Source organism: Rhinatrema bivittatum, chromosome 2, assembly GCF_901001135.1.
Source record: "Rhinatrema bivittatum chromosome 2, aRhiBiv1.1, whole genome shotgun sequence".
Classification (NCBI taxonomy): Eukaryota; Metazoa; Chordata; class Amphibia; order Gymnophiona; family Rhinatrematidae; genus Rhinatrema; species Rhinatrema bivittatum.
Window position 1 is genome coordinate 313,953,552 of NC_042616.1, and position 22,784 is coordinate 313,976,335.

General features: G+C 41.9%; 1 protein-coding gene and 1 long non-coding RNA gene across 2 annotated transcripts in view; one reads left to right on the forward strand and one right to left on the reverse strand.

Annotated features, from left to right (window-relative positions):
• Positions 1-22,784, forward strand: part of ZPBP (zona pellucida binding protein) — a 419,635-nt gene that overhangs the window by 218,994 nt on the left and 177,857 nt on the right. The gene's annotated exons all lie outside the window — the stretch shown is intronic.
• LOC115084633 lies at positions 15,670-17,185 on the reverse strand. Its single transcript, XR_003854616.1, has 3 exons — positions 17,127-17,185; positions 16,181-16,314; positions 15,670-15,722 (listed from the first exon to the last, which is right to left on the reverse strand). It is a non-coding gene; the product is annotated as an uncharacterized LOC115084633 (long non-coding RNA).

Sequence of the window (22,784 nt, forward strand, 5' to 3'; positions counted from 1 at the left end):
TTGCTAACACTGTCCTGCATCTCAATTCAGTTTGCTTGCAAAATATGTCAAAACTTCCACCTAAATTCTGGCTAGAATAATAGCATAAGTTCTCAGTTAAGTCTCATATGGTCATTGAATCTTTTCCATGGTTCAGATTGATGAAGCTGTTGCATATACTTAAAGTCCAGCAATCAGTGCAGATACAGGATCCTTTTGCTTCCTGGGTTTCAATGGCTTGATTCTGACACCAAAAAAAATTATTCCCTCTGTACTCTACATAAGATTGTGACAAATCTTCTGACTTTTCCTACAACTGCATCATTCGGATACTGAATGCGTTCAGATACTATTTCTAACACTGTTTTCTAGCTAGAAATGAATCAAAAAGTCATGAAATATTTAACACCCACATTTCTTTCCCTCACTACAAAATAACAAACTACTATCTGTGTAGGTAGTGCTGTATAAGTACTGTTCTTCACAATATGGCTACAAGGAAAACTCAGTCACCTGAAACTGCCCTTGTCTTTGTTACAGCAGTCAGGAGGCTGAAATAGAATCCTCACCTCATCACTATGTCCTTCTACCGTTCTCTCTTTCTGCCTTTGATGGACCTTAAACAAAAGACAGCATTATCTTTTATATCTAATTAAAAAGGTTCATTAGCAAATGATCCTTTGATCTTCATTGGCTCCAGGCAGGTATTACAAAACCAAGTTTGATTCTAAGACCTGCAATTTGTTTATTTGGAATCCAATTTTTTTCTCCAGGAAAAATAACTATTTAATCTTAGCAATTGCAGTCATGTTGACATTCGGCTAGAGCCAAACAGAATAACATTTAGAAAAAAAAGTTAAAACATGGCTATTTCAGCAAGCGTTTCAGGAGGGTGACAGCAATTGGTGAATAATCACAAATAAGAAAGAACTAAAAGTAGAAGCAAAATACTATTGAGTTGGTCACAATGTTGAATGTTTTGTCGTTCAAATTTCTCATTGTTAGGCTATTAATAGGAAAATTGTATGAATTGTAACCTATGAGAATTGTCGTTTCTATTCTGTGTAAATGTTTTTAATTTGATTGTAGTTTAAACGTTTTTTTATGTAACCTTGTAAACCGATATGATGGCACCCACCAAATACCGGTATAGAAATTTTAATAATAAAATAAATAAGTAACTAAATAGATAAATAAATAAATGTCCACTAGGTGTCACTGCAATCCAGGAAATAATGCCAATGGCTTCCAGCCACATCCACCTCCTTTCTGCTACTGTGGAGAAAGGGGGTAATTTAACATTGACATAGGTGAGAATGACATCTATCAGTTTCAAAGGAAATAAATTTGCATTGGCATCTGTTCTGTTCATGGACCCTTAGACTGAGGCAGTGTTGACGCAATCTACAGAGGAGGAGCGCTGCAAGTCCCCACCATCGGCAGGCGGACCCAGACAGAGGCCCAGCTGGAACTTCGCCTCTACCAGCCTACATTCCCCTTGGGTTGAGCCTTTGGGTGCCGGGCCTGGCAGGTCTTAGGGGGGGCCTCTACTGACGGCAGAGAAATCCATTGAGGTAACTGGGTCAGAGCAGACATAGGTCAGGTGTATCTGGTGGAAAGCAGTGGTCAGTGGTAGGTGGCAGTGAAGTGTATCCAGAGGTAGACCGTGCTCAAGCTTATCCAGAAGTCAGGCTGAGGTCAATACCAGATATCCGTCCGAAGGGAATGGCAAGATGGATATGCTGGGCAAGAAAGCAAGGAGAAGAACGGCAGGCAGCAAGGGAGATGTAGAGAACTGAGAAACTGAAGACAAGGACACTGGAATGAAGAACTGAAGACAAGGACACTGGAATGAAGAACTGAAGACAAGGACGCTGGAATGAAGAACTGAAGACAAGGACACTGGAATGAAGAACTGAAGACAAGGATGCTGGAACTGAAGTCAGGAATGCTAGAACAGGAGAAAGGATGCTGGGGCCATACGCACTACTACAAGAATAGGGAGATCTGTTGCTGAGGCAACATGTGACACACACTATGAGCCAATGAGATCCTCATTTCCTGAATCAGTGAGTCATAGAGGCTTCTCAGGCTATCAGAGTGTATCTTTACAAGCTTTTTTTTTTTTTTTACATTTTTAAATCTGCTAAATAAAAATATTTGCAAATGCTTAGAAAAAGAAACCAGTACACTCTAGGGTCCCAGAAGATGATGTCATAGAGCATTAACTGATGGAATGACTTGCTTAGACATCTATTTAATTCTGTGATTTTTATGTTGACAATTCAATCCAATGGAGACCTAGGGTCCAGCCTTAGAAAGGATGCAGTTTACTTGCACTCATCCCCAGAAGCTAGGCACCTCAGCTAAGATCAGTACTGCAATACCCATAAGAGATTGGTGCAAAATAAAAAGAGTCAAAAATCTGGACTGCCATCCTGATGCAGAGATACCAGGAGAGTTAGGCTAGATTCCCTGACCCCAACTAAATTTTGCACAGCAGCATACAAACGGGGAATCCATTGAGCAGATCAAGCTTGAAGGACTTGCCCATCGCAGAACTCCAAGGAGGAGTGAGTTATCCAAATGTGTAATGGATTCATTTGTGCTTCTATGCTACCAGGAATGTTAGTGTTATGCATGCTGTCTGCAGCAGACCCGCGGCACAGCCCCCTCACCTTTCTACAGTGACTCCAGCTCCTGGTTCCCTCCTCGCTGACGGCAGTGGGGTGTCAGCTCTGTCCTCAAGTCTCCCCGGGTGCCTCCGGCCCTGCCGCAGTCCCTGGCGTTCCCAGTCCTGCCACCACCTCTCGTCGGGCTTCTCTGTGTGGCCCGTGGAGAGATGCTGCTACACAGCGCCACGCCCCTCCCTAGGTGTGCGCATCATTGATGTTTAAGTAGGGACCATGGTGGGAACCTAGCCGTGGCCCCGGATGATGACGACAACTCAGCTACAGTACTTAATTGCAGGCTCCGCTTCCTAGAGTTGCCTTTGCAACAGGTCTCCTCGCTGGTGTTGAGTACTCGTTGCCTCCTAGAGATTAATCTCATCTCTGTGTTCCTGTTCCTCCGTTGTTTCTGGTTCCTGTCTCCTTGTTCCTTCCATGCTCCATACCTCAGATTGACTACATGGACTTTGACTCTGCTTCACTGACCACACCATTGCCTCTCTCCAAGTCCGGACCTCTGCTTCGCCTGACCATGCCATTGCCTCTCTCCAAGCCCAGACCTCTGCTTTGCCTGACCATGCCAGTGACTCTCTCCAGCCCAGACCTCTGCTTCACCTGACCATGTCATTGACTCTCTCCAAGCCCAGATCTCTGCTTCGCCTGACTATGCTATTGCCTATCTCCAGACCTGGACCTCTGCTTCATCTGACTATGCTATTGCCTATCTCCAGATCCAGACCTCTGCTTCACCTGACCACACCATTGACTCTCTCCAGCCCAGAACTCTGCTTCACCTCACCACGCCATTGACTCTCTCCAAGCCCAGACCTCTGCTTCTCCTGACCATGCCATTGACTCTGTCCAAGCCCAGATCTCTGCTTCGCCTGACTACGCTATTGCCTACCTCCAGACCTAGACCTCTGCTTCACCTGACCACACCATTGACTCTCTTCAGCCCAGAACTCTGCTTCACATCACCACGCCATTGACTCTCTCCAAGCCCAGACCTTTGCTTCACCTGACCACCCCATTGACTCTCTCCAAGCCTGGACTTCTGCTTCGCCTGACTACGCTATTGCCTATCTCCAGACCCAGACCTCTGCTTCACCTGACTACGCTATTGCCTATCTCCAGACCCAGACCTCTACTTCGGCTTGATTACGCTTGACTATCTCCATGATCAGACCTCAGCCTTGCTTGCCATTGCCTTGCCATTGCTTGCCTTGCCATTGCCACCAGCCCTGACTCAAACCTGTTTCTTCATCGCCTCTCCGGCTTACTCCCTGGACATGATTTACTCAGGCTTTGGCTGCTCTTGCTTGAGCACCCCCTGTCTGCTTCTATTCCATTGGCGCCCAAGAGTTTCCAGGACAGTACCCTGTCCAGAGTAAGACTGTACCATCTTTCAACCTGCTGTCTATGGGCTGAACCGGATCCTTACTTCTACTACACCACAGAGGCCCCACCTAAGTCCTGCCGGCCCCGGCACCCAAAGGCTCAACCCGCAGGGAATGAAGGCTGGTATAGGTGAAGCTCCAGCAGCCTCTGTCTATCAGCCCACTCTGCCTGCCAATGGTGGGGACCCGCCCCTACCTACGGGTTGCGTCAACCCTACCTTGGCGCAAGGGTCCACCTCCGGCGCAACAGTTACACACTCACTGTAATACCTGACTAATATAGAGAGCTACTGGGGCAAAGATTTTCTCCTTAAAACCTCCATGCATTCAGTGAATCTGAGATGTGATAAGTAAACTGCACAGTGAATATTCTCAGGAACATTACTATCTGGGCCCAGTGATCGAACTAGCATATATGGTACCACAGTAAACCAAACTGTAGCTGATTTGCTTTTGTGCCAAGGTACACAAAGGGAGATTATTTGTCAACCTCCTGAGTTTTTGATATTAGGGAGATTTTTACATAGAAACATGGAAAAAGACTGTATGGCCTATCTAGTCCTCCCCATCCACCCAACTAATTTAATTTGCAATTATTATCATTACTTCAGAGATCCCCTATGTTTATCTAATGCTTTCTTGAATTCAGATACTGGTTTTGTCTCCATCATGTCTACTGGAAGGCTATTCCATATATCCACTACCCCCCTTCTGCAAAGAAATACTTCCTAAGATTACTCCTGAGTCTACCATATTCACTCTCATCCCCATGGCCCCTTGTTCTAGAGACTCCTTTCCATTGAAAGAGAATTGCCTCTTGTGCATGGAACCTTGGATGTATTTAAATGTTTTCTGCATTATCTCCTCTATTATGCCTTTCCTCTAAGGTATTCATGTTTAGATATTTAAATCTGTCCTTATATGCTTTAGAACAAAGACAACTGACCATTTTAATTGCCACATTCTGGACCAACTCCAACTGGTTTATATCCTTTTGAAGGTGCAGTCTCCAGAATTGTATACAGTATTCCAAATGAGGTCTCCTCAAGGACCTATATAGGGGCAATAACAACTTCTTTTTTTCTGCCTATGCAGCCTAGCTTCTTTCTTGCTTTTGCTGTCACTTTATCCATCTGTTTGGCTACCTTAAGATCATCAAATAAATCACCCCCAGATCCTGCTCTTTTGTCATGCTTAGAAAAATTTCACCTCCAATATTGTATGACTCCCTTAGATTTTTGCAGTTTAAATGCATAACTCTAGGGATGTGAATCGTTTTCCATATCGTCCTTAACGATAGAAATCGTGTGGCAGGGCAAGAAAATCGTCTTAGGCACGATTTTTTAGTTAAAAAATCGTTAAAAATCGTTTTTTTCCGATTAGTGCGCACTAACTCGAGTTAGGGCCACTAACTGGGAGTTAGTGCGCACTAACTGAAAATGATACAATTTGACACTTTTCAGGTCAGTTAAGGTCAGTTTAGGAATGAATATGTATTCCTATTGGCTGCCCTCTTATTTATTCATGTTACCAAGTTTCCTACTGACAGTATATGGGGGATGGGAAATGGAAACAGTTGGTAGCTTGACAAAACAAGTAATGTGATCAGTCAATGTGACTAGAACTTGTGCCCTAACCCTGATACCAGGGGTATTGTGATCTTCCTGCACACAGTGCCCTATCCCTATTAATACCAGGAGTGTTGTGATCTTCCTGCACACAGTGCCCTATCCCTAATACCAGGGGTGTTGTGATCTTCCTGCACACAGTGCCCTCTTCCTGATACTGGGGGTGTTGTGATCTTCCTGCACAGCAGTGCCCTATTCCTGATACCGGGGGTGTTGTGATCTTCTTGCACACATCCCGATATCAGGGATAGGGCACTGCATGCAGGAAGATCACAACACTCCTGGTATTAATAGGGATAGGGCACTGCATGCAGGAAGATCACAACACCCCTGGTATCAGGGATAGGGCACTGTGTGCAGGAAGATCACAATACCCCGGAGGAGTGAGGGTCAGGCAGCTCCCCCCCTGTCTGTGAAGCCAGCCTCTCACTAGTAATGCAGGGAGGGAGCTGTCTCAGACTTCACCATCCTCCCCCCCCCCTTACCCACACACCATTCACTAGCTGGGACATGGGGGAAGTCAGGAGTGAGGGTCAGGCAGCTCCCCCCTGTCTGTGAAGCCAAGCCTCTCACTAGTAATGCAGGGAGGGAGCTGTCTCAGTCTTCACCATCCACCCCCCCCCCTCACCCACACACCATTCACTAGCTGGGACATGGGGGAAGTCAGGAGTGAGGGACAGGCAGCTCCCCCCTGTCTGTGAAGCCAGCCTCTCACTAGTAATGCAGGGAGGGAGCTGTCTCAGACTTCACCATCCTCCCCCCCCCCTCACCCACACACCATTCACTAGCTGGGACATGGGGGAAGTCAGGAGTGAGGGTCAGGCAGCTCCCCCCCTGTCTGCGAAGCCAGCCTCTCACTAGTAATGCAGGGAGGGAGCTGTCTCAGACTTCACCATCCTCCCCCCCCCCCCCCCACCCACACACCATTCACTAGCTGGGACATGGGGGAAGTCAGGAGTGAGGGTCAGGCAGCCCCCCCCTGTCTGTGAAGCCAGCCTCTCACTAGTAATGCAGGGAGGGAGCTGTCTCAGACTTCACCATCCTCCCCCCCCACTCACCCACACACCATTCACTAGCTGGGACATGGGGGAAGTCAGGAGTGAGGGTCAGGCAGCTCCCCCCTGTCTGTGAAGCCAGCCTCTCACTAGTAATGCAGGGAGGGAGCTGTCTCAGACTTCACCATCCTCCCCCCCCCCCCCTCACCCACACACCATTCACTAGCTGGGACATGGGGGAAATCAGGAGTGAGGGTCAGGCAGCTCCCCCCTGTCTGTGAAGCCAGCCTCTCACTAGTAATGCAGGGAGGGAGCTGTCTCAGACTTCACCATCCACCCCCCCCCCCCTCACCCACAACCCATTCACTAGCTGGGACATGGGGGAAGTCAGGAGTGAGGGTCAGGCAGCTCCCCCCTGTCTGTGAAGCCAGCCTCTCACTAGTAATGCAGGGAGGGAGCTGTCTCAGACTTCACCATCCTCCCCCCCCCCCCTCACCCACACACCATTCACTAGCTGGGACATGGGGGAAGTCAGGAGTGAGGGTCAGGCAGCTCCCCCCTGTCTGTGAAGCCAGCCTCTCACTAGTAATGCAGGGAGGGAGCTGTCTCAGACTTCACCATCCTCCCCCCCCCCTCACCCACACACCATTCACGTAGCGGGGACATGGGGGAAGTCAGGAGTGAGGGTCAGGCAGCTCCCCCCTGTCTGTGAAGCCAGCCTCTCACTAGTAATTGCAGGGAGGGAGCTGTCTCAGACTTCACCATCCTCCCCCCCCCCCTCATCCACACACCATTCACTAGCTGGGACATGGGGGAAGTCAGGAGTGAGGGTCAGGCAGCTCCCCCCTGTCTGTGAAGCCAGCCTCTCACTAGTAATGCAGGGAGGGAGCTGTCTCAGACTTCACCATCCTCCCCCCCCCCCCCCTCATCCACACACCATTCACTAGCTGGGACATGGGGGAAGTCAGGAGTGAGGGTCAGGCAGCTCCCCCCTGTCTGTGAAGCCAGCCTCTCACTAGTAATGCAGGGAGGGAGCTGTCTCAGACTGGTATCAGGGTTAGGGCACTGTGTGCAGGAAGATCACAACACTCCTGGTATTAATAGGGATAGGGCACTGTAAGAGATGACTGTAGTAGATTGAATAAAGATCTGATGTTTCTGCTCTCCTCACACCAAACAAAAACAACACACAAGCAGAGAAGCCCTTCTTACAAAGCTGAGCTAGTGAGTTAAGTAGGAGGAAATTTAAACATACTGGTGCCAGTGTGGCTACTTAAAAAATACACTTACCAACAATCAATTACATATATTTGAACTGTGTACAGTTCCAGCCAGGACCACCTTTCTAAAATGCACAGTGATTGGCAAATTCAACATGCACTAGCATTTCAGGTGCCTGCTAACAAAAATAATAAACAAACAAGTTCTAGTCACGTGAGTGCTGATCATTACATTACTTTTTTTGTCAAGCTTCCAACTGTTTCCATTTCACATCCCCCCAACCATATTGGTAACATCAATAGATAAGAGCACAGCCAGCCAATAGGAATACATACATACATATTCATTCCTAAGTGACCTTTACTGACCTGGGAAGTGTGAACACTTGTTTCATTTTCTGTTGGTGTTCGTTAGTTTTCCAGTTCCATTTCCCATCCCCCCAACCATCACCTCAGTGGTAACCTTGGTAACATCAATAGATAAGAGGGCAGCCAGCCAATAGGAACACATATTCATTCCTAACTGACCTTCAGTGACCTGGAAAGTGTTTATTTGTATCATTTTCAGTTAGTGCGCACTAAATCGAGTGAGTGCGCACTAACGGGGAGTTAGTGCGCACTAACTCAAGTTAGTGCGCACTAACACGATTTAACGATTTTTAACGATAAATCGTTAGAATTTCTATTGTATCGTGTTCTATAACGATTTAAGACGATATAAACATTATCGGACGATAATTTTAATCGTTGAAAACGATTCACATCCCTACATAACTCTACATGTTTTGAGCATCAAATCTTAGCTGCCAAACACTAGACCATTCCTTGAGCTTCAATAGATCTCTCCTTATATTTTCCACAACTGTCTATCCTGTTGCAAATTTTGGTATCATCAAAAAAGACAAAACTTTCCTGATAATCCTTTCTTAATGTTGCTCACAAAAATGCTGAAATGACATAGTTCAAAGAATGATTCCTGAGGCACTCCACTAGTAACACCTCTATGCTTGGAGTGAACTTCATTTACCACTACCCTTTGTCGCCTCTTAACCAATTTCTAAACCCAATCAGTAAATCTAGGGCCCATACCAAGGGTGCTCAATTTATTCATAAGTCGCCTGTGCAGAGCCATGTCAAAGACCTTACTAAAATCCAAGTACACTACATCTAACACTCTCCCTTGATCCAACTCTCTGATTACCAAATCAAAGAAATAGATCAGATTCTTCTGACAAGTTCTACCTTTGGTAAAAAAAATTATCTTCAGATCTTACAATCCATTGAATTCAGGAAACATCATTATCCTATGTTTTAGCAGCAATTCTATTAATTTGCTTACCACAGAGTTCCAACTAACAGGTCTGTAGTTCACAGCCTCTCCTTACTTCCACTTTTATGAATAGGAACCACATCTGCCAATCTTCAGAACTACTCCTGACTCTAAAGAAGCATTGAAAAAGGCATCCAGTGGAACTGCCAGAACTTCTCTAAGTTCTATTAATACCCTCAGGTATTAGGGATGGCCATTTGTTTTTGCTGAATTGGAAATTTCAACAAAATTGTCCAATTCGGCATGGATCGGAGGATCCGAAAAACGATCAGGTTTCCCCCGAAATTTCAGGGAAAATTTGTTTTTCAGGTTAGCGCGAGATGGAGAGGCACATTTATTAAAAAAACAAACCAAAAACCCACCCCAACCCTTCAAATTTACTTAATTACAATCCCCCCACCAAAACTTATTGAAAGCCCTGGTGGTCCAGCGGGAGTCCCAGGAGTGATCTTCTGCTCTCAGGCATCGGGCCTGCCAGGAATCAAAATGGCACCAGTGGCCCTTTGCCCTCACCATGTGATGGGGCTACCAGTGCCACTGGTCGGTCCCTGTCACATGGTAGGAGCAATAGATGGCTGGCACCATCTTAGAATATGGGTGGGGGGAGGTTTTGTAGACAATCGGCCGGCAGGCGCAAAATATAAAACAAAAGTTTTTAGGGGGAGTTAGTGTAGGGCGGGGGGGGGAAAGGTTAGGGGAAGGGGTGAGAAAGTCAGGTTAGGGGGAAGGGAACAGGGAAGGCTGCGCGGATCGGCGTGCACAAAGTGCACAATTGTGCACCCCCTTGCATGTGCCAACCCTGGATTTTATAACTTGCGCGCTCCAGCGCATGCAAGTTATAAAATTGGGTGTACATGTGCGTGCGCTGGGTAGTGTGCTCACATGTACGCCCGCGCGCAACCTTTTAAAATCTACCCCATTGTTTTAGTTGTTGATATATTGCCCACAAAGTCAGCAAATGTACATTTCTTCATGTGATTTTTGTGGTGGCAATAATCAAAGCAAAACCACCTGTATACTTTTATTATGATTATTGGTGTTAACTGTGCAAATAAAAATTATCCATGAAGTTTTCACCAATATGAGTAATCTATGCCTAAATATATAGTGACATGTCTTAGAATATTTGAACTTGCCTTACTTCCTGTGTATTGAGCCCTGTTCTATTATGGAGAAGGATTTGGCTGTGCATTTTAGAAATTGCTAGAAAACTGAATTATATCAGGATAATAACCAGTTCAAGCAGAGTTCATTTCTACTTTACTTATGTACAAACTCAAATCAGAAATAAGCTGATTTTTGCTTGTGATTTACAAATCATATTCCATAATTCTGCCCTTTGCTTTTGGATCACAAACAACTGAAACTCCAAAATCAAGGGGAACTGAAATTGTCTTAATAATTCTTTTTAATAATGGATTTACAAGCATATATACTGTATACAAATAGCACCACCCCTTACAACGGCGTATAATTAACTGTCATATTGCAGATATTTAAGATAATTTATGGATATTGAATTTTTTGAATCATAATAACTATACTTATTTATATAGTACATGGTATATCCACACACATATATACATATGTGTAACATAAGCTTAATGAATTGACATAGTGGGAAACATATTTCTGATATAAATAAGAAGGAAAGTAGCCTAGATTTTTATTAAAAGCATGAAATCTGTCTCTTTTCTTTTTGAATCTTGGAGCTAATAAACATTTTGTTCACAGTAAGCCTGTGTGGTCTGTTGTTCTCTGCTTTTTTCCAAAGGCAAGTTATGTTAAGTGAAATATCCATTAAGTTACATCCTTATTGTAATTGCTTTCTGGATCAGTTCATCTATGAACACTGCAATATTAAACATCTTTTTACTTTGTCTTCTGTTATAGCTAGTTTTTATTCTCATGACTCAGCCAGCTTCACAGATTTTTCCAGGAACATGATCTTCTCCTGGTTTCCCCAGCCCCTTTCACCCCAGTTACCTGTAAGGAAAACCACACAACACACAGATAACATGTTTTTCTTTCTTTTTAATTTTGTAAAGGAATACTTTTCAATGGAAACTATGGGCTGGAGCATAAAATGAAAATAAAACAATAAAAGCAGAACACTTCAGGGTTGAAGGCTAAATATTGAGGAAATCTCCAAAATTTGGTACCTAGTTCTGAGTCTAAAGTGGTGAGGTTAATCAAGATTGATGTGTGGTCCAATTTGATTAAAGTGGCAATCTCATCCAAAAGAACACAGGAAAATAAGGATTCAGAAGTCAAAATGTGATCTACTTTAGTCTGGGAAAGATGGGGTTTACAGACATGAGTGTGGTCTCTCTCAAGTATGTGTAAGACTCTCCAAGTATCAATAAGCCTTAGATGCTTATGTAAAAAAGGAATTATCTTATTCTTGCTGAGTCCCCCAACTCTGGAAGAGGAAGAGCTGCAGAGATGGTGGTCTGTAACACAGTATGAATCAGACCAAAAAGATAAAAACTTTCCCAATAAATCTAATAAAAAGCATTCCACAAGTATTCATGTTAGTTTATTTAGAATATATGAAGAGTATATAAAAAAATAACATACTGTTGCGGTTTGAAGCTGCTGGAGAGGATAGTGGACCCTTGGGCCGACCTACCGAGGGTGACAGGGTAGGCCGGGAGGCGGAGACACAGCCTGGCAAGGCTTCACCCGGAGCCGAGGCCCCCCCGGGAGGAGCCCGTAGGGACCCGGGCCCTTGGGACTTAGGCGCTGTAAAGGAAAGTCCAGAAAGGCTGAGGCGGAGAACAGGCCGGAGGCCTATTAGCAGCAGAGGAAGAGCGGGTCAAAGGGCTGGAGCAGCAGGCACGCTGGAACCTGGGCAGGCAGAGTGAGATAAGAGTTCGTGATAACGAGTTGGCTTGAGAGTCGGCTGAGCTGAGCAGAAGGTCGGGTGGAGGCAGGGTAGACCGGAGTCTGCAGCGGAGTCAGAAGCAAACCGAAGTCAGAGGCAGGCAGCAGGCTGTAGCGGAGTCAGAAGCAAACCGGAGTCAGAGGCGGGCAGCAGGCTGAAGCGGAGTCAGAAGCAAACCGGGGTCAGAGGCGGGCAGCAGGCTGAAGCGGAGTCAGAAGCAAACCGGAGTCAGAGGCAAGCAGCGGGCTGAAGCGGAGTCAGAAGCAAACCGGAGTCAGAGACAGGCAACTGGAGATCAACAGGAACGCAACTGAAAGCAACTAAGAAGTAGAGATGTGCTTCGTTCTTCGCCCGAATTAGGAAATTGCACGAAATTTCCTAATTCGTTGCGGTTTCGGAAGCCCCGAAACCCGAAAAACGAAATTTCCCCGAAATTTGGGGAAATTTCATTTCGGGTTTGATACACCACCCCCCCCCCGGCTCCCGATCCCTCCCCAAGACTTACCAACATCCCTGGTGGTCCAGCCGGGTCCCGGGTCCAATTTGCCCTCTGTGCCCGGTGTGCTACTGCAAGCCGTGCGCCTCAAAATGGTGCCGAATAGCCTGAACTACCATGTCACAGGGGCTTTCGGCGCCATTGGTCAGCCCCTGTCACATGGCCATCGGCGCCATCTTGTGCTCCTATCATGTGACAGGAGCTGACCAATGGCGCCGAAAGCCTCTGTGACATAGTATGGGCAAAGGCTATCGGCGCCATTTTGGTTACTGGCAGCCGACAACGAAATCGCTCCCGGACCCCTGCTGCAGCCCCAGGGATTATTGGCAAGCCTTGGTGGGGTCAGGAAGGGGCTCCGATTCCAATTCACATCGCTAATTTTTTTTTAGGGAGGCCCGCGCCGCTAAAAAAAAAAAAAAAAACACCCGACCCTCCTCCTGACTTTCAGATCCATTCATTGCAGCGTGTCACTAACACCATAGACACTTAATTTATATACTTTCTTATTCGCAATTTGTATTTAACAGTCATTAATCATATACTATATAACTGTATACTTGTATACTGTATGGTGGCTCGGTTGTTGCTACTAAAGTTCCTTGTAAAAAGTTGAACACACGTACTGTTTCAAAACATGAATAATGTCAAATGTTAAATGTTAAATGTTATTGTTACTTTTCAATGTTCCTTGTAATAAGCCCAGGTCGGACCGCCCCAACCAGGGTAACTTATTGTTTATTGTAAACCGGATTGATTTGTATTGTATACAGGAATTCCGGTATATAAAAATTAAAAATAAATAAATACATACATACATTGGCCATTTATAAAATACTGATTCCCTTATATGTGCATTTTTATGCATGCAACATTTTGAAAAATCATCCTTAAGTGTTCCAAAGTTATTTTATCAGGGAATATGCATTATGCATAGAAATGTCACAGTGACCTGGGCCATGATGAGTAATTTCCCTTGAGTACATCCTTCTGTTCTAGCAAATGACTTTCAATTATCATTGACTTTTGACAAGTCAACACTTAGCTTCAAAATGTAATGTTTCTGTCTGTCAGTATCATATATTTTTGGTTTTCTTTTAACCCTGTCATTCCTTACAGTTATATGTACAGAATCCCATTTGTCAACTTTTGAGTGATTTTGTGCCACTAACACAGTAATATTAGTAAAGGATTTTTTCCTACCTGCCTACTGTGATCATAGTTCAAAAAAGGTTTCTACATTGCTGATCTCTTTAAAAAAAAAAATGAAATCTGTGAATGCCTACCTTTTTATTGGATTGCTGAAAAACTTCTTGTGCTTTGCCATACAATACCTACAGTACTTGAAGTACTCTGTTTTAAAGTGCCTGAAAGGTGGAAATAAATCAAGTAATAAATAAACAACAGTTTGGTTAAGAACATTGTAATACATGTTGTAATAAACAGAGATAGAAGGAATTAACTTGTATCCTATTTTTAGAAACATTTATGACTTTAGTCTCTATTGTCTTTTTAAATCTCTTGGGTCTGCTAGCAGTTTCAGCTGATCAGAGAGACCATAAGTGTTAAACATGACAGATGATATAGTTCAATGGTTTCCAAACCTGTCCTCAGAAACCTCCAGCTGGTAGGATTACTGACCAGCCAATATTTGGCTGGTCTGTTGAGTTTTCTTGAAAGAAGGTTGGTGGACAACAGGATCAGAAAACTGGCCAATGGAAAAGCTGGTTTTCTGCCAATCAGCCTCCAGACTGACAGAGACTCTTCCTAACTTTCCCCATGCCAAAGACCCTTTTTTTTTCAGCATGTGCTGGTCTCAAGGCACAGTGGTTGAAGTGGCTATAGCTCAATATTTAGGATTGCAGGTCAGAGACTGGATCAGCGAGTGCTTTGTTCCCAGGCCCCACTTTCTATATGGAAGTTTTTAGGGATCACAGGGCTACTGTAACAATAAATATGTGCACAATGCACACTCAGTCCCATGTCCCAAACTCCTTAACATTGAACTGCTGCTGTTCCTGCTTCTGCTACCAGAATCTGGCCTCAGAGCAGGCACCAGCTGAAATAAAAAGTATTAGGGTAGGGGAGGTTGAGGGGATGGATAATGTTGACTGTAAGCAGGAGAAGAGAGGGAAAAATGGGAGAACAGCATGTAACCATGTTTTGTGAAAAGTTGGCAACCCTACCAACAGGTTTTCAGGATATCATGAATGAGTATGCATGAAACATACTTGTATACAATGGAAGAAGGGCAAGCAAATATATCTTATGCATATTCATTTTAGATTTATTTATTTATTTGTTTATTTAAAAACTTTTATATACTGAAGTTTGTATGGACATTAGGGATGTGAATCGGATCCGATATCGGATCCGATTCTGGTTCCGATTCACATCTCTATAGATGTGAATCGGATCCGATATCGGATGTGAATCGGATCCAATATCGGATCCGATTCACATCCCTAATGGACATCACATCGGTTTACATAAAACAATAGGGAAGAAGAGGAAGAGAAATCAGAAGAAAAAAGTTACATTATAACAAATATCAAATTAAATAAAAGAGGTTAAGAGAAGAGAAAAGGAGAGAGAAGAGGGGATAGGTAAAGGGGGAGATGTTGAGGAGAGGGTTGCTGGTTTAAGAAAACATATAATTAACTCAAAAGGTGGGATATGTACAGTGGAGGGGTAGGAGGTTGTCACATAAGAGTGGTGGGGTGTTATGAAAAGGCCTGTTTAAAGAGCCAGGTTTTTAATTTATTTTTGAAGGTCTGGGTGTAAGGTTCAAGTCGAATATCAGGGGGCATCGAGTTCCAGTGATGGATAGATATGCTGAAAACCTGCTGACTGAAGTTCCCTGAGGACAAATTTGTGACTTACTGATGTAGTTATTTAATGCTGTGAAACAAAATGCATTTGTTTTATAACAAGTAGCTAAAGTTTGTTTTCCATTTACTGATACTGTAGTTGCTGGCCCTTTAAGATGTCAAAGGAAGCAAACCGGTAACCGATCCAATGTGACGAACAACAGAGGAATGAAAGGATGGATCGGTAAAAATGGACTTTTATTGGAACTTGCCCGACTCTGGCCGAGTTTCGCTCTGCCGAGCTGCCTCAGGGGCTGTGGCACATAAATATAAACAATTAAAAATGCACACAAACATAAATATTTGTATAAACATATGACTTATAATATAAAACATATTCAAAAAAATATATCAAAAGAATATATTAAATAGTAAAAACACTTAAACATGGAGACACTGCTTGTTTTGTGTACATAAGATGATGATGTTACATAAGAAGTTACGTATTTGAAAGTACAGATACTGTGGCTGAAACATCAATTAAAAAGCGGAGTGGAAACAAGTCTTACAAAGACATGGTCTATAGTGATTGTTGCAATGCACAATGCACTTCATCAAACAGCATATGGCTGATACATGCAAGATTTGTAACAAACAATAAAATATTTATAAAGATGGAAATTGTATTAATTGAAATATATTATTGAGACAGTCAATGTGTATAGTTAATAAGAAATAAAAATATGTAAAGATGGCAAACTAAATCTTGTACCTTGTTGAGCCAGAAACTTGGCTCTATATACTTGTGCTGATTTCCTAGGATGAAGGAATATGAGTGAACACACCGAATCCGGGCTTGTCACTTGTAATTCATCAATCACTTGTGTGAACAGTATTGATGCAATTCTTATGGAACAAAAATCTTAATTACCTTAGTTATCAAGAATAAATAAAAAATGAACACATGCTTTAGTCAGACTACAAATCTGAATGACTTCATTCTGAAATTGATACTGACATCTTGTATCATTATTATTAAGCTGTTATATGTCTTTCAACTGATCACAAATCGATAAGGAGTTAACGGTAAAAAAGATGAATGAATAGTGAACCTTACTGCATGTGAATGCAAGCAATAATTTTTAAATTTTTAATTTTTACAGTGTGTTAAATCTTGATCCGGTAGATACCAGGAACAAATCAAAGATGAAGTTAAAAGCAATACAATAATAAATTTCGCTACAAAATGAACAAATGAATAAAACAGCTTCGATACAATAGTGCTCCCTAGAACATAAATAGCTAAAATCCACTTCGATACAATGCTAACAATACTTCTTATCAACAGTATGTAGAAAATTCAAAACGAATGATATGCGGGGAGACGTGTGCCAAAGCAATGTAATAATGAAAATGATGCGCTGGACAATAGTTAAATTCCTAATATATAAAAGTGCATAAGTCAAACAGCATATTGTGGCTGTCCGCGAATATGCATCCATCGGAAGCTGTGTCACAATGAATACCGAACAAAAATGATGGAATCACTAACTGTTAAATCTAATGTATAAAAGTGCTAAAGTGGGGCAGCATGCAGATAATATCCAAGCGCAAGAAACTATGTCATATTAAGTATGCGCTTAAGCAGACAAAAATATATATAAGAATGAAATCGCTAGCTATTGAAACTAAAAAGAACACAATCACTAATATTTTACCTTTGTTGAACTTGCACCGGTCACATACTGCTCTGACAAACACTGCAAGAACCAGTTAGTACCTGTATTGGACCTTTATTTTTCCCGCTTCTCACTCGAAATCACGCGAGAATAGACACATGTGTGGACTGATTGGCTCATAGACATTGTGGATAATGAGAGACTTAACTAGACCGGTGTGTAAAAAAAATGGATTAATCAATACTGATCTAATCTGTGCAGTAATGCAAAAGTGGTGACAAGAGGAGAAAATATAATGAACAAATGTCTGCGGTTGACTCATATTCCTTCATTTGTACAACTGCTGAAAAGCGGATGTACGGTCAAAAAGTAAACACAAATACTTTAAAACACTGCATCTTTAAAAGGAGTAAATTAGTGTGAACATGTATAAAATCAAACATTCTTAAAAACTGCATCATTTTTTTGGGAACCAAGTAAAAAATATGAATTACAATTTAAAGGGTGGAGGGAAAGAAAGGAAGGAGGGGTAGGGGGGGGAAGGAAGGGAGAGGGGGAGGAAGGGGGGGAAGGGGAAAGGGGGGTGGGGGGGGGCTAGAGGGATAGGGAAATGGAGGAGGGGGGGGGAAGGGGAAAAGGGGGAAGGGGGGGGAAAAAAAGGGGGGGGAGGGGGAAGGGGGAAGGGGGGGTAAAGGGAATTGGAAGGACAAGGGGAGTGGGAGGGGGGAGCAGAAAGGGAAAGCGCAACAAAAAATGCATGTGGACCTAAATATAATTATGAAACACCATATTCCAAAATTAAAAAACAACAAAAAATCAAACAAAAAACATATAGATAAATTATATATGCCATATATTGATTGCAAGAGAGAATATGATCCATGTGAAATAAGGGTCTATAGGTATACACTGAGATCTGTTTCACCATTGAGACCCATGGGAGAAAGGGTCTTAAAATCAAAAATAAATTGTTGTTCTAATCTTAGTAACAAATTATCAAAGTCACCCCCCCTCCAATTCTTTAACGGCTGTTTGATGACACAGAATCTGAAGTCTGTAAAACTATGGCCCATCTCTATCGCATGTGCGACCAATGGTTTACCCTCGCATTTTCTATTAATAGCACTCTTATGCTCTATGATTCTTCTACTGAACTGTCTTCCAGTTTTTTCCTACGTATATTTTCTCACATGGACACTTTGCTATATAAATCACGCCTACGCTTTTGCAATTAGTATGACTGCCGAGCTTGAAAATTCTACCAGTGTTGGGAATGAGTATCGATCGTGTTTTAAGATTAACTGGACATACGCTGCACTTCCCACAGGGTTCATGTCCTGTCTGATCGTTGCTAATGTTTTTAATAGATGGTAAAGCTGAAGGAGAAATATATTCTTTTATGTTTTTATCGCGTTTATTTGCAATCATGACTTCTTTTCCTTTAAATTGTGGGAGAGACTGTACGATGTACCAATGTTTCTTAATGATTTTAATAATGTCATGTGAGAGTCCTGTGAAGGTAAGGGGGCAAATAATCTTCTCATTCTTAGTAACTTTCTTTTTTGGTTGCAACAAACCAGAGCGTTCCTGTGTTTCAGCCCTTGTCAAGCAACTTTCCACACAAGTTTTCGGATAACCCCTTTCTCTGAACCTATTCTTCATTTCAGAAGACCTAATCTTGAATGTCTTGTCATCAGTGCACAATCTTCTAAGGCGGAGGAATTGGCTGTAAGGCAAATTGCGTATTAAGGATTTATTGTGACAGCTGTCATATGCGAGGAGTTTATTCATATCTGTGGGCTTACGGTATATGTCCGTCATGAACCCTGTTGGAGTATTCATAATTAGAATATCTAGAAACGCAATTCTCTGCCTATTGAAATCCATCTTAAATTAAGATTGCTATCCAACCTATTTATCCAATTCTTGAATTCCAACAGAGACTCCTCACTACCTTTCCATACAAGGAACACGTCGTCGATATACCGTTTCCACAGTAGGATGTTTCCACTGTATTTGCAATTGGTGAGATATAATTCCTCGAATATGGCTACATAAAGATTTGCTATTGATGGGGCCATAGCTGACCCCATCGCCACTTAATATGACATAGTTTCTTGCGCTTGGATATTATCTGCATGCTGCCCCACTTTAGCACTTTTATACATTAGATTTAACAGTTAGTGATTCCATCATTTTTGTTCGGTATTCATTGTGACACAGCTTCCGATGGATGCATATTCGCGGACAGCCACAATATGCTGTTTGACTTATGCACTTTTATATATTAGGAATTTAACTATTGTCCAGCGCATCATTTTCATTATTACATTGCTTTGGCACACGTCTCCCCGCATATCATTCGTTTTGAATTTTCTACATACTGTTGATAAGAAGTATTGTTAGCATTGTATCGAAGTGGATTTTAGCTATTTATGTTCTAGGGAGCACTATTGTATCGAAGCTGTTTTTATTCATTTGTTCATTTTGTAGCGAAATTTATTATTGTATTGCTTTTAACTTCATCTTTGATTTGTTCCTGGTATCTACCGGATCAAGATTTAACACACTGTAAAAATTAAAAATTTAAAAATTATTGCTTGCATTCACATGCAGTAAGGTTCACTATTCATTCATCTTTTTTACCGTTAACTCCTTATCGATTTGTGATCAGTTGAAAGACATATAACAGCTTAATAATAATGATACAAGATGTCAGTATCAATTTCAGAATGAAGTCATTCAGATTTGTAGTCTGACGAATGCATGTGTTCATTTTTTATTTATACCTATTCTTGATAACTAAGGTAATTAAGAATTTTTGTTCCATAAGAATTGCTTCAATACTGTTCACACAAGTGATTGATGAATTACAAGTGACAAGCCCGGATTCGGTGTGTTCACTCATATTCCTTCATCCTAGGAAATCAGCACAAGTATATAGAGCCAAGTTTCTGGCTCAACAAGGTACAAGATTTAGTTTGCCATCTTTACATATTTTTTATATATTTTTTTATTTTTCTTATTAATTATACACATTGACCTCCTCAATAATATATTTTATTGTTTGTTACAAATTTTGCATGTATCAGCCATATGCTGTTTGATGAAGTGCATTGTGCAACAATCATTATAGACCATGTCCTTTGTAAGACTTGTTTCCACTCCGCTTTTTAATTGATGTTTCAGCCACAGTATCTGTACTCTCAAATACGTAACTTTTTATGTAACATCATCATCTTATGCACACAAAACAAGCACTGTCTCCATGTTTAAGTGTTTTTACTATTTAATATATTCTTTTAATATATTTTTTTGAATATGTTTTATATCATAAGTCATATGTTTATACAAATATTTATGTTTGTGTGCATTTTTAATTGTTTATATTTATGTGCCACAGCCCCTGAGGCAGCTCGGCAGAGCGAAACTCGGCCAGAGTCGGGCAAGTTCCAATAAAAGTCCATTTTTACCGATCCATCCTTTCATTCTTCTGTTGTTCGTCACATTGGATCGGTTACCGGTTTGCTTCCTTGGACCATCCCTTTTACCGGATATGTCCTTCTCACCTTGGAAGGACATACTCAGTTACGATGATGGCACCATTAATGAGATGCTCCCTCCAGAACCTTTTTTTAAAGACAATGAAGTCTTCGATGATTTCCTACAGAGATGGGAGGAGGCAATCAATTTAAATAAAGGTGTGGTCAGAAGTGGGCTCCACGCCTCCACCCTGCTTGACTACTGTAGGTACAAGAGAATCCCAAGAGGTCTAAGAATTAACAAGCCCCCGAGTATGTACCAGGAAGACTCGAGCTTCATGAACAATTGGGAGGCCATACTTAACAAGTGCTCCCTGGACTTAATGATCCTCATTATAAAAACGGCAAAGAAAAGAGAAGAGAAACTCCAAGCTGAATTAGATGAACAATTACAATACCTAAAAGAAAAAGACCTGTGCTTTAATGTTATCTTTCAGGACTATAAGACTAATTTAGACAAATTTATTAAGGAATTAAAAAATGACAAGTATGAAAAATTTAAAAGGGACGAGAACGATTATAAGAACAATAGCATATACTCTTGGCATAGACAAAACAAAAATTATAAATACAATTACAGACCCAAGAATGACGTTCCCCCACAAAAGTCCAACATTAACAGATACAGACAACCACAAGATACAGATGATCCCGTTCCGGTCAGCCCCAACTTAGATAGGGGGGCAAAAAGAATACGTAGTGAAAATGGAGATTATATTGACCCATCGGCATCACTGTTTAGCACAGCACAGGATCCAATTCCACCCAAACCTGTGTATCAGGTTTTTCAGCTTGGCAAGGTATGGAAGAAAGACAACAAAATAACGGCTCCAGACAAAAACTGGGAGACACCTCCAGAGAGAGGGAGGGGGAGAGGGAGAGGGAGGGGCAGGGGCAGATCATTCTACAACCAGAATCAGAAATACCAACATTAAAGATCCATAACTCAGTAGTCAATATCTCCAATAGAGTATTGAATCAAGATGAGTTAGCAGTCCTGAACAAAGGATTATCTTTTGTACCTACAGGGAATTATAATGCTTTCAATACAAGGATTGATTTTTTTAAATTCACAAGGAGATTAAAAATCATGGAGATATTTTCTACCAAACCAATCATGACAGACAATTCCATAGTGAGACCTAACAGTAGATGGATGCCAGGTGGTCCGACCAATCCTATTTTACATACATTTGAGACCCTTGTATTAAAAGGAATTGCAGAGAAAGAAAAGAATTTCAAATATAAACATAATGTTACACAAGGCGAGAGAAAGGCTTTGAGTTCTTTAGGTCAAGATACCACTATAGTCATAAAACCAGCAGACAAAGGTGGAGCTGTTGTAGTTATGGATAGAAAGAAGTACATATCTGAAATAAACAGACAACTTGCCGACACAAATTTTTACAAAAAATTACCTAATGATCCCACAAGCATGGTAAAAGGAGATATAGAGAATATCTTATCCATAGCTGAGAAATATTTGACTAAGAAAGAAACTTCTTTTCTCAGAGTCGCTCACCCAGTTATTCCTATCATTTACATTCTACCTAAGATTCATAAATCTATATCGGATCCACCTGGCAGACCCATCATTTCGGCGAATGGCTCACTTCTAGAACCAATCTCTATTTTTGTAGACAAATTCCTGAGCCCTTTTGTACCAAAGATACCATCATACGTAAGAGATTCCACTCATATGATTAACATCCTCATGGACTTGACAGTAGATAGTACAGATACTTTTTTGGCAACTATGGATGTAGACTCACTTTACACCAACATCCCTCAAGACAAGGCTATAAACATCATTGAAGAAACAATTTATGGAAGAGACACACAGACTAGGATACCGACCCAGCTGATTTTAGAATTAGCAACAATAGCACTCACAAAAAACTTTTTCACTTTTGACAAGAAATTTTATGTTCAAATTAAAGGGGTGGCGATGGGGTCAGCTATGGCCCCATCAATAGCAAATCTTTATGTAGCCAAATTCGAGGAATTATATCTCACCAATTGCAAATACAGTGGAAACATCCTACTGTGGAAACGGTATATCGACGACGTGTTCCTTGTATGGAAAGGTAGTGAGGAGTCTCTGTTGGAATTCAAGAATTGGATAAATAGGTTGGATAGCAATCTTAAATTTAAG